Source organism: Clytia hemisphaerica, unplaced genomic scaffold (genome assembly GCF_902728285.1).
Source record: "Clytia hemisphaerica strain Z4C2 unplaced genomic scaffold, Clytia hemisphaerica genome assembly, whole genome shotgun sequence".
In the NCBI taxonomy this organism is placed as follows: domain Eukaryota; kingdom Metazoa; phylum Cnidaria; class Hydrozoa; order Leptothecata; family Clytiidae; genus Clytia; species Clytia hemisphaerica.
In genome coordinates, this window is record NW_027104328.1 from 395,511 (window position 1) to 405,587 (window position 10,077).

Here is a 10,077-nt window from a genome sequence, read left to right on the forward strand (position 1 = left end):
TTTTCTTTGTGAATCAAGGCGGCACTTTGGAAATTCCATGCCACAATAATAAACCTAATTAAGGTCACCTAGAAAAATCACAAAATCTTAAACTTTTGCCACTTTCATATGGGAAAGTATTTTGTAAGATGAAAGGATTTTTCTTTGTAAATCAAGGCGGCACTTCGGAAATTCCATGCCACAATAATAAACCTAATATAAGGTCACCTCTTATTTCCCTTACAAATGTATTCTTATTTTTTACTTGAAAATACTAATCTGTTTATTACCTTTTCTCTTTTAATAGGGTAAAAGGATGCGAAGAAGAATACATTTCAATGAAAAAGAGGTCGATCGAATAGCTCTGAAAGCCCTGAAAAGTTGGAATCTCGATGCGCATAATGTTATATGTCCATCGGAATATTCATGCAAGCAAAGGATGGTGAATTCTGAAGGGAATCCTCGTATGTATTTTGGATGAGGGTAAAGTATTCTTAAGAAATTGCCAAAATTGATGGTGAAATATTCTAAAACTATATTTCAGCCTCAAGTTTAAAATGATGTCTAGCAAAAATCACAGTTATTTTTTTTTCTGTTACCAAATACAAAATGACTTTATTATTATGAAAATCTGTGAAACACACCCTAGAGGGCATTCTTAGGGTATTCTTACGATTCGGCCAAATTTCATATATTCATGCTGGCAAATGATAGTGAATTCTTAAGGGAATCATCATAAGTATTTACTAAAGTTTAATGGATGGGGAAATTACTAAGAAAAATGTACCTGCTAAAAATTCAAAACGACCACAATCGCAAGAAAAATCTCGAAAAAATTATGTGCTAAAAACTTTCTAAAAACATATCACAATTCTCTTTAAGGTATAAAAAGATCTTTTAAAATCAAGGAAGAAAAAGGTACTCAGACCGCGTCGGTGACGGGTGCCTAGGGTGATTTTGCAGGTAAAAATTTCCGGTTTTATGTTTGTCAGCAGTTAAAACTCATGGTTAATCTGGATTTAATTTATTTTTTCTAAACAGTATGCCGGGTAAATTTGTAGACATTTGTAGAGTCTTCAGCAAAATGAAAGGTGCACAAAAAATCTTTGCGGCGAATGCTGAATGTTGAAACTTCTTCATTATTCAGAGGGACCATTCAAAAAGTACGTAGGCTCTGAGGGGGAGGGGGAGGGTACTACCAAAAGCGTACGAGGGGGAGGGGGAGGGGGAGGTCAGGTAGAAAGGTACGTACGCCTTGACATTTTTCAATACAACGAAATTTCAGTCAAAGTTTGGTTAGATCTTCTGATTATATCAACAAAGACAAACGAAGTTGAACTTATTTTAATTTTTCTCAAAATCCCCTAATTTACCTTTGTATGGACTGTTTAATACGATCTAAAATTTTTTTGAGGGGGGGTTCATTTCAAAAGCGTACGTACGCGAAAGGGGGGGTAATGCCAAAGCGTACGAGAGCGTACAAGGGGGGAGGGGGTGGTCAATTTTCACCGATTTTGAGCGTACGTACTTTTTGATTGGACCCGAGGGCGATGTAAGCCCCGGGAGGAGGACTACCCTGGCCGACCGACGGGATGTGCCGCTGAAGTTCGAAAATTGGACCCTTCGTGGGACTCGTTTTTTGAAAAAAGTGACCCATAATGGGACTGAAATTCCAAAATTTTGTCAAAGTGTTTTAATATTATTTTTTTTCTCCAAATTCTCCCAAAAATGTAGCCTACGAGGGACTAATTTTTCTATTTACTACATCCCCCCTTCCGGTCTTAACCCTATTTTTATCAGGGGGGGGTGTTTTCCACCAGGCTGGCACTCTTTTGCTAATAGGTCACTGAAAAAAATTTTTAACACTCTGAAAGTTCTTGACTTTTAATATAATCCTATTAGCAGCATGTATACCAAATTTTACAATTTTACACCGACCAGATCAGGTTTTATGACTTTTTTGTGCAGGCATATCATAAAATCCAGCTAAACCCCTGTAAAATCCCAAAATCTTAAATTTAGCATAACTTTTGATCTAGGCATCCAACTGACTTCAAATTTTGACAGGTTTTAGGTATCAATAATAAATTTTAAAAAATATTTTAAAAATTTTCAAAAACTGCTGACGTCATCAAAAATGACATCATTGTTTTTTGAAAAAACTTACTCATTTTCTGCATGGATTTTAAACGTCAATTTTATTAGTATGTAAAAAACCGGCAAATATGTTAAAGATATTCTTTTTGGCTTTTAGAAATTTAAAACAGAATTGAAAAATCTCCATTCGTTCAACTTTAATTGCTATTTTAATGAATAGTACTTTTTCATTGGTCAGCGATAATTGTGAAACTTTGTGATGACGTCATCACCTTTATGATGACGTCATCAACCCAAATTTTTTTCTATGAACTCCTTTTATGATAGAGAACATTTCTGCCAAATTTCATGTCCACATCTTTTCTAGATCAAAAGTTATGCAAGGCTGGTGGAAAACACCCCCCCTTGAGAATACAAAATCCGAAAAAGCCTGATAATAATAGGGTTAAGACACTGAGCTGCTTTCTCTAGAGGATCAATATTCGATCACTTGTCATCGTTTTTATCCATTCTCTTCCCATGCCTTTGTAGCACCAAACTCCTCTCTTTAACAAGCTAGATTGTTGGGACCATGAAACTCTGAGAAATGTACTCTTGTGTGCTTAATTTTAGGGGGTCTTTTTGCAATTTTTGGAAAAAAATCACCCCATATCCACTTTATAATGAGCATCCACCACCCCCTCCCCCAAATTTATGATCTTTATGCTACAAAGTGCTAAATTGGCCAAAAACCTTCATTTTCAAATGATTTTTGGCAAAACCAGGTCAATAGCACTTAAAACCCCCCATTTTGTTGATTTTTATCTGGAGTACCCATTTCCTGCTTATTCCACCCCCTCTACAATTAAGCACACAAGAGTAATACACGCTTTTTGGACCGACCTGGAAGCCCTATAAATTAACCATTGTTCGTTCGTTCGTTCGTTCGTTCGTTCGTTCGTTCGTTCGTCCGTTCGTCTGTTATCAGCTTTTCTCGAAATTGGCTCATTAGTTTTTCTGGTTTTTTGGCACAAAGATGCAAAATAGCAATGCCCAAAATCAAAAATGCCGGAAATATGCCTCAAAAACTGTTTTTTTGGCTTTTCTCGAGATTTGTTCATTAGTTTTTTCTTATTTTTTGCTCAAAGATGCGTATTAACAATGCCCAAAACATGACCGAGTCCGATTTTTGAGAAAAAATCTTTCCGGCCGAAAATGCTGCAAATATGCTGGAAATCGCCGTTTTACTGATAAGACCATCATTCAAGTTTTTGATAAAAATACAGCTATTTTGTATTTGCTTATCAAAAAATTGGTATTTTGTAAGACTTGATTTAAAACTTTGAGGCACAAATATAATTTTAGCTTCTTATGTGCACTCAAAAGTGTCTAACTCTCAAATTGATAATTTCTTGTGTTTGTATAAAAGTCAAGTCTAAAAAAGTAAGAATGAATACGTTAAGAATATTTCACCTTCAATTTTGGCAATTTCCTAAGAAGAATTCTTGACCCTCTTCCAAAATACACTTTTCTTACAAAAAAAGCGATAACAAAAATGATAATGAAATCATTATTCCGAACTTGATAGTGGAGTAATTCTGTATGAGTGAAGGTCGATGTAATGACATCGTGAAAGATTACACCTTTGTCTCACATCCCGGTGAAACTTCACTCAGTGGGGGGTTGGGAATTTTTTTTGAATTCCCATAGGGATAGGAAATCTATTTTTTACAGTGGGATTTGGGGTCCATCCGGTCTGTATGATTATTCCCAACATATAGCAAGGAACTTCTCCATCAAATTTGAATCCGGCTTGCGGGAATACACGTTGTTTTTTTTTTTAAGAAACTAGTTTTACCAAGCAGCCTCAATGTTTCTTAAGAAATCGGCCTTTTGAGCCTTAAATGTTTCTTACATGTTTCTAAACTTTTGGACATAATTAGCCTTGATTAGAAGTTTCTTATAAAAAACCGATTTAAAAAATGTTATTTTCTCATTCTCAGCCTCAGCATGTTTCTTAAATGTTTCTTAGTTTTTAGGCATTCTCTGAGCCTCATGTTTCTTAAAAGTGTGTTTCTTAAAAAAAAAAAGACGTGTAGTGTCAGTACCTGCAGGTGACCTAGTAGGGTTGGGTAGAGGCGTGGATATGTATCAGATTGGCTAGGAATTGGGCTATTATCAGTTAGGGTTAGGGTTGGAGCTCGAAGCAAGGACTCTTTTGTGACTTACTCTTAATATAGTAAAGTCTGTAGTTTGTACAAGCAGGGGGTGAAAATAGAAGGGACCCTTACGCAAAATTTAAAGTGACATTTTCTTTTGTTTTGGCTATTATTCCGCGGGTTTCAATGGTATCTTATGTCTATAACCCGAACAAATTAAAAATGGCGGCCGATTTGATGAATTTTGAAATTTCCCTCCCTCAAATATCGGTTGATTTCTCGAGAAATACATGCTTTTAGATCCTGTCTTTTTGCACACAAGCTTCTTATATACTCTTGTTCTCTAAGGCATAAAGCTTTTCACTTGTCATGCTTCATTGAACAAGCGGTAAACGAAGGTTAGCTAAAAACAGAGATAATTTTGAAGTGACTTTAGAGCTTAATATCTCAACAAGATCAACACCAATTTTAAAATCCTTTAAGATATAGATGCCAAATTTATTCTTCTTTCGATTGGTACCAAGGGATTTTTGCCTTTTTTGAGACCTCAAAGGACCTTAACTTAAACCTCATGGTAGTTGAAATGTCATGTTGTCAGCCATTTTATTTCTGTTTTCAAACAACGTTGCGTATCTTCTAATTTTGATTATCACGTGGTTTTTATTTTCTCCCGATCTTTTCCCCACTCTATTATAACACGATCACGTGTAATAATAAAGCAAAAATTAGATCAAGAAACCAGAATCCAGCTGGAAAGCAGAGTAATATGTCGTGGTGCAGCCTTGAAAGTGGCTTATCCTTTAAAATGTCGTTGTTTGTTTCATGGTCGTTTATTTTTTGAATTGTGTTAGAATCTCTAGGATCGATGGAGAATCATTGTGAAATACTCGATAAGATTTGCAGACTTTGTGCATCAAAGATTAAATATCAAGCAAACTATAGAAATGCTAAACACATCTCAGAATTTAAAATTAAAATTAAAACTTTATTTGATTATGATATTGCTGATGATGAAAAGTCCAAGGATCCTGAATACTTGTGCTGCAATTGTGTGAAAAAATTGAGAAAAGTGGACCACAAAAAAGACTATCAAATTCAGTCAATGGTTTTGTTTGACAACCACACAATTGAGAACTGTTTAGTTTGTAAATAGTGGTTCATTGGCAGCGAATAATTATTCAGTTTCTGAAATAAGAAAATTCTCAATCAACCACATCAGAGAGGCTGCAGAGAAATTTGGTTTTTTGTATGTTCCTCATTTGGAAAATCACTCCTTCGTCAGGGTCACAGGGAGTCATCAAATATCGACCTGACTTTAGTTGTGAAACAACAAGATCAGATTTTCTTATGGAAATTATATGTTTATATGTTCAATAACACTCACATCAGCATACTGCCAGAAGAATTGAAAGAAGCGTTGGGTTTTTTATCTGGAATTCTATCAGTTTCAAGAACAATGCTATGGAGAAAATGAGCAAGTAGTACATAATCGAAACCCCAACAACAACCAGGAGGTTGACCATCAGGAGATTTCTTTTGATAGTTGCTCACTTAGCTTTGTTTTGGTTTTGGTCTTGGCTTCGTTGAACACTTTACTGACAGCTCGATGTTTAATAGCAAATAGGATACACGAAGGGTACAAACACATCAAAGGTCATGCTTCAAGGATGAGGTTGCAGAAGACATTATTTATGTGCTGGCTTGAAAATTAATGCCAATAATGGATGTTTTTATAGAACTGAATTCTGAAGTTCATAAAAAAATTACATATACAAAAAACAATATGAGGGTCCTCAAGATTATTGCAGTCAATCAGTCAATCACGGTATAAATTCTCCACCCCTAGTTTTGAATTCAGGGTATTATATTATTTTCATTTGCGTAGTCGTAAAACTTTGCATACAATTCAATCCCACTGTGGACTGAGACAGCGAGATTGAGCCTATGGATCAAATTACAACATGGGATTTACAGTTAAATGACATTTTTTTGTAGGTATGGAACTCTTGGAATTCAAGATTTCAAAATAAATTTCAAAACAGACAAAATATTTTTTTGTATCAACAAGAATTTCTATTTGGTGGGATTGTTTGTAATATATTTGTAGGTATATATGTAATATCTTTAAAATGTAATTCATGGAAAATATTTTATGACTTCAAATATTTAAAAAAACAAATTTGAAAGACGATCTTTCTCACTCTATACTGCCCTCTTTACACACTTTTCTTGTTATACAAAGTACAGTAATAGATAAAACTCTCAAATTTTTTTTGCTCTTTTGCTGTTTGCTTTTCATTAAATATTTATATGGTTTCTCTTTTATTTGGTCTTGTTATTATATTATACAGAGAAAAGAACGATTTTGTTTAAATTACTGTACTGAAAATTAATGGTTTTTATGAGAGAAAGCAAAGGACACACTTTTCATACTAATTCCGACTAAAATTTTAATGTAAACCTGATAAAAAGGTTTAGTTTTTGCATGGTACCCTCAAAATCCTAGATCCGCCCATAATTCCTCAGCTTCTTCTTTGCTAAATCTGTTTATTTTTCTTATAGTGCTCAGATTTGCTCAGATCGCCGCCTAACTGAAAACGAAAGTGAAATCTACCATTTTGAAAAATTTATCCCTACACGCCAATTCGACCGCGTCCGCGGAATGTGGCTAATACTGCTCGCTGATTGGCTTATTTATTTTCTTCTTGGCTTTTGATTGGCTGTTTATAGAACAATAACATTATCAACTCAAACAATGGGGGTTACAGACACTTGACCGGAAAAAAGCAGTGTAAGGGTCCCTTCTATTTTCACCCCCTGGTACAAGATAGATAGCCGTTAGAAACTATCTTCTGGCATGAATCCGTGGCGCAGTGGTTAGGGCGTTGAATTTCTGATTATCGGAACTTTTACCGGTCCTATAAATTAACCGTCGTCCGTACCTTCGTCCGTTCGTCTGTTACCAGCTTTTCTCGAGATTGGCTCATTAGTTTTTTCTGATTTTTGGCACAAAGATGCAAAATGGCAATGTGACGGAGCCCGATTTTCGAAAAAAAGATTTTCCGCCTGAAAAACTTGTTTTTTGGCATTTTCTCGAGATTTTATCAAGATTTTTTTCTTATTTTCTTATTGTTTTTAACAATGCCCAAAACATGGCCGAGTCCGATTTTTGAGAAAAAATTTTTACCGGCTGAAAATGTGCCGGAAATCGCCGTTTTTCTGGATTTTCATTGGACTTTTTCCTTATAATTGGTTGTTTTTTCATTCAAAAACATTATTAATAGCAATGCCCACCATCAAGCATGTTTCAATTTTCAATAAAATTGATTTTTGAAGCCGGAACTATTTAAAAATCCCCGGAACAACCTATTTTCGCCGGAAAGACAGTATTTCTTGAATTTCTCGAGCTGTACTTTATATTTTTTTATGAAATTTTGTACACTGATGCAAAATGACAATACCTAAAATGTGACGGGGCCCGATTTTCGAAAAACATTTTTTTCCGGCCGAAAATGCCGGAAATATGCCGGAAAAACTGGTTTTTTGATTATTTCTCGAGTATTCATCCTTATTTTTTTCTGATTTTTTGCAGAAAGATGCGTATTAGCAATGCTCAAATTATGGCCGGGGCCAATTTTCGAGAAAATTTTTTTTCCGGTCTGAAATGCCGGAAGTATGCCGTATTTGCTGATTTTCATTGGACTTTTTCCTGATATTTCATTGTTTTTTTTCACGCAAAAACATTATTGATACAATGCCACCATCAAGCATGATTCATATGTTGATAAAACTGATTTTTATAGCTGGGACTTTCTAAAAATTGCCGGAACAACCGAGAATCGCTAGAAAACCAGTTTTCATTGAATTTTTTCAAAACATGACTGAGTCCGATTTTTGAGACGACCATCATTCAATTGCCAATAAAACTGACATTTGCAACCTTCTATTTCTCTCCCCCCCCCCATCAACAATCAATGATAAAATTTAAGGTGTTATGTCTTCGCTAAACGCTATATTTTCTGACTTATTGTTTTCATTTTTCTCCTGATTGCTATCCACATGTCATCATCAGGTAGGTCCATTTAACATCTACCTTAAGGGAAGTTATTTTGGCGGGAACTAATTTTGGCGGATTTGGCGAATTTAGACAAAATTCGCCAAAATTAGTTCCCGCCAAAATTAAATATTTTGCTCACTCGCCAAAATAAGTTCCCGTCAAAATTAAATTTTTTGTTTCCTTGCCTAAACAACTTATGAAATTCATAAAAATTGCTCAAAATAAGGCAAAATAGAACAGATTTATGCTGTCATTCGCCAAAATTAGTTCCCGCCAAAGTAAGTTCCCTTTAAGGTATGTGTTCACCTTCCTCGACACATTCTCTTTAATTTATCATATCTTTAGAACAACAAATTTTTATACATCAAAAGTATATATTTTCTGAAAGCCAATAATATTCTCTTTCTAATGGTAAAAGTTTCAGCTGAATTTAAAAAACTGGGCAGGATATAATTAAAATCTTAAGATTTTTAACCTTACCTATTTCAAAGAAGTTAAAGTCACCCATAGCTTTTGAAATTTGAAAAAATAATTTCGATACCATGTTCCCAATAGATTGAACCAAAAAAATGTCTTAGGATTTTTTTTTGGATCGACTTTAACTCGAGAAAACTTAAAAATTGTAAAAATTTGGAAAAAAATCATTCATTTCTCGAGTTTTTTCCACTTAACCTGAAATTGTGAAGCTTTAACTCGATTAGAAAAAAATCCTAAGACATTTTTTTAGTTCAATTCTTTGCCGAAAATATAAAAAAAAAATTAAGTTCATAGCTAAATGCTATGGGTGACTTTAACCTCGTCAAAACTAGTATGGTGTGGTAAAATTTCGTTTTTTTCTACATCAATTTGAAATTTTTAACGAGATGATTGCTGTTAATTTGAGTAATCAGTGAAATGTGTCAAAAATATTACTATTCAATAGAGGTGAGAATAAACATCAGCTGAATTCTCTCTTTTGTCTTTGTTGTTTCCGAAAGAGACAATTATTTGAGTAAATAATCCATCATAAGACGAACTTTGTTTTGAAATTTAAATGGTTATAACTCTGGATCTAAAAAAGATTTTAAGATCGCGATTTTACCAAAATGAAATCCAGTAACTTTTCTTCCACTTTGACTGAAAAAAATTTTTTTGACAAATAATCGGAAAAAAGGTGTACACTTAAGAAAGATTGTTTGTTTTTTTAGGGGGGCTTTCAGAGGTATAATTTCCAACACCGGTAATTAGGTCCTTCTGTTTTTTTTTAATTTGACCATTTTTCAAGCCCCTCCCCCGTGTATCAAGCATCTGAGAGTAATACGCTTGGAAGTGCGATGATTTGCAAAACTATTGAAATTATGAACTAATTAGACTTAATTTAATTAAAAAAAATCAGAGTGAAAATGTTTTTATTCTCTAACCCATTTCTATAATTATTATTTACACCCACTTAAAGTTATATCACCCACGTGACGTAAATACACTTTTCCTAAGTTTATTGTTTATCTCTCCAGTTTGAAACGAGAACTTCATACTTTTGAAGCTTTTTGTGATAAAAAGTCATTCTGAAAATTTGAGATCGAAACCTTTTTCCGTTCCCTTTTTTATGACTGTTTTAATTCCTTTGTTATTTACAGTATATGGCCCCCAAAACGGAGACGGCCCCCAAAACGGAGGTCGTCATTAAAATGAGGATTTTGACCTGTACATTTTTTTTATTTTGAAAGAATGATGGTCATACTTAAAAATTAGCATGTTTTTGATGGTTTGAGACAGCTTCGAAATAACATATTTGCGTCTGAAGGACATAATTTCGACACCAAAATT